This window comes from Petromyzon marinus, chromosome 66, assembly GCF_048934315.1.
Source record: "Petromyzon marinus isolate PM22_M1 ecotype Great Lakes invasive population chromosome 66, UKy_Petmar_22M1.pri1.0, whole genome shotgun sequence".
Taxonomy (NCBI): Eukaryota; Metazoa; Chordata; class Hyperoartia; order Petromyzontiformes; family Petromyzontidae; genus Petromyzon; species Petromyzon marinus.
The window spans coordinates 9306456-9308955 of record NC_133732.1 but is presented as its reverse complement, the minus strand read 5'-3'; the positions used below and the strand labels follow the sequence as shown (position 1 = coordinate 9308955).

Here is a 2500-nt window from a genome sequence, read left to right as displayed (position 1 = left end):
AACTTCACATGGGGGGGGTGGGGGGGATAGAGGGGGTAGGGGGGTAGGGTATGGGAGGTAGGGTAGGGGGGTAGGGTAGGGTATGGGGGGTAGGGTAGGGGGGTAGGGTAGGGTGAGGGGGTAGGGTAGGGTAGGGGGGTAGGGTAGGGGGGTAGGGTAGGGGGGTAGGGTAGGGGGGTAGGGTAGGGTGAGGGGGTACGGTCGGGGGGGTAGGGGGGATGGGGGGGTAGGGGGGGTAGGGGAGATAGGGGGGATAGGGGGGTAGGGTAGGGGGGTAGAGGGGATGGGGATAGGGGGGTAGGGGGGTAGGGTAGGGGGGTAGGGTAGGGGGGTAGGGTAGGGGGGTAGGATAGGGGGGGTAGGGGGGGGTAGGAGGGTAGGGTCGGGGGGGGGGTAGGGTGAGGGGGTACGGTCGGGGGGGTAGGGTGGGGGGGTAGGGTAGGGGGGATGGGGGTAGGGTGAGGGGGTAGGGGTCGGGGGGGTAGGGTCGGGGGGGGTAGGGGGAATGGGGATAGGGGGGTAGGGTAGGGGGGGGGAATGGGGATAGGGGGGTAGGGTAGGGGGGGTATGGGGGAAGGGGATAGGGGGGTAGGGTGAGGGGGTCTCTGTTACTTGTTTGGGGTCTTCGGTAGTGACGACGACGACGGAGATTCTCAGTTAGACGACCGCAGTCCCCTCGCCGTCGCGTGCGAGCACGGTGGTGGTGGTGACTGAGGTGGTGGTGACTGAGGTGGTGGTGACGACTGAGGTGGTGGTGGTGACGACTGAGGTGGTGGTGGCTACGGTGGTGGTTTTTTGTGGTGGTGGCTACTGTGTTGGTGGTGGTGACTACGGTGGTGTTGGTGGCGATGGTGTTGGTGGTGGTGGCTACGGTGGTGGCTGTGGTGGTGGTGGTGTTGATGTTGGTGACTCCGGTGTTGGTGGTGGCTGAGGAGGATCACGAGCGAGGGTTCGAGGACAAATCCGGGATCGGCCTCCCCAACCTCGCCACCGCCTCCATGTCGCCGGAACGCCGCCGTGCCGATGACGTCATCGGACACAGCGGTTGACGTCATAAACGTGGCGGTGACGTCATCGGACCCGGCGTTGTCATCGGACGCGACGCCCGCCTAAGGGTGACGTCATCTAACGATGACATTACCCTCCTCGGCCCCGACGATGCCGATGACGTCATCGTCGTCGGTGACGTCATCGATCACTCAAACTTGATTTCGATAGCACTATTCGTGCAAAACAATGCAACACAGTGCTTTACGGGCGTGAACAGTACAAATTGCCAATAAACTGCAACTTGAATCACTACCTATGAGATCTTCACTCAAAACTGCTCTAGAGGAGTTGTACACCCCTAGCTGCCACTGCTATTCAGTGGCCTAAAATATGGCTCTAGATTTTGGTGTTATAATTTATTTATGTAGTTTATTGTTAAAAATTCGGTCACAGTCCCAATGATCACTGTTACATTGCATTTATGGCTTTTATTTTGGTGATTTCGAAAACGTTTTTTTTGTTTTGGCCATGTTTTTGTTTATTGTAGTACGGAGTTAGACTGATGGCCTTAATCTTAGTTGGCTTGTGGTTGTTGTTGTTTGATTTGCATCCCACTGGGATTTTTGCACACAGCGTTGGTGTGCGATGCTATTTCAGGAATATTTTTTATGTTTTTGTCCTGGATTTTCTGTTTACACAGTCACACAATCACTTTAAGATGTTTTCTTGTTCATGTTTTTGTTTGTTGCGGTTGCACCCGATTCAAGAGCCGAATGGCTCACAGGGCTATACCTAATAAATGAACTATGAACTAAGTGAAATTGTGGGCAAAATAAAATCAAGTTGTAACACATTTCAGCAGTTGGCAAGCGGCGCTGTGACGTCATCGCTCGTTCGATGACGTCGTCAGCGGTCGTGTAAACTCTCGCAAGGTGACATCAAACGCGAGTGAAGTTGATGACGCGACTCGCTGTTGTTTTGTGTTACAACTTGATTTTTTATTTTGTCGCAACGTCATGCGGGCACGCGGCGGCGGCGACGTCACCGGCAACACTCCGGCAGTAAGCTTTGATCGGCTATGACGTCACGCGCGCGGCGGCGGTGACGTCAAAAACTCGGTGTGGGGGAGTTTGTACCACGGGACGGGCGACTGAACGTGCATCCCCCCCCCCACCATGGAAGAGAGGGGGGGGGGGCCCTGAACGTGAATCCACTACCCATGCAGGGGCCCTGAACGTGAATCCACTACCCATGCATGGGCCCTGAACGTGAATCCACTACCCATGCAGGGGCCCTGAACGTGAATCCCCCCCCCCATGGAGGGGGGGCCCTGAACGTGAATCCACGACCCATGCAGGGGCCCTGAACGTGAATTCCCCCCCCCCCCCATGGAGGGGGGCCCTGAACGTGAATCCCCCCCATGGAGGGGGGCCCTGAACGTGAATCAACCCCCCCCCCATGGAGGGAGGCCCTGAACGTGAATCCCCCCCCAATGGAGGGGGGCCCTGAA

General features: G+C 57.2%; 1 protein-coding gene across 2 annotated transcripts in view; it reads right to left on the bottom strand.

Annotated features, from left to right (window-relative positions):
- Positions 1–2339, bottom strand: part of LOC116956688 (uncharacterized) — a 26240-nt gene extending 23901 nt beyond the window's left edge. For both annotated transcript variants that reach the window (XM_076054625.1, XM_076054627.1), the window contains exon 1: positions 613–2339. The gene's annotated coding sequence lies outside the window, so the exon portion shown is untranslated. The remainder of the gene's footprint in view (positions 1–612) is intronic.
- Positions 2340–2500: the final 161 nt, after the last annotated feature.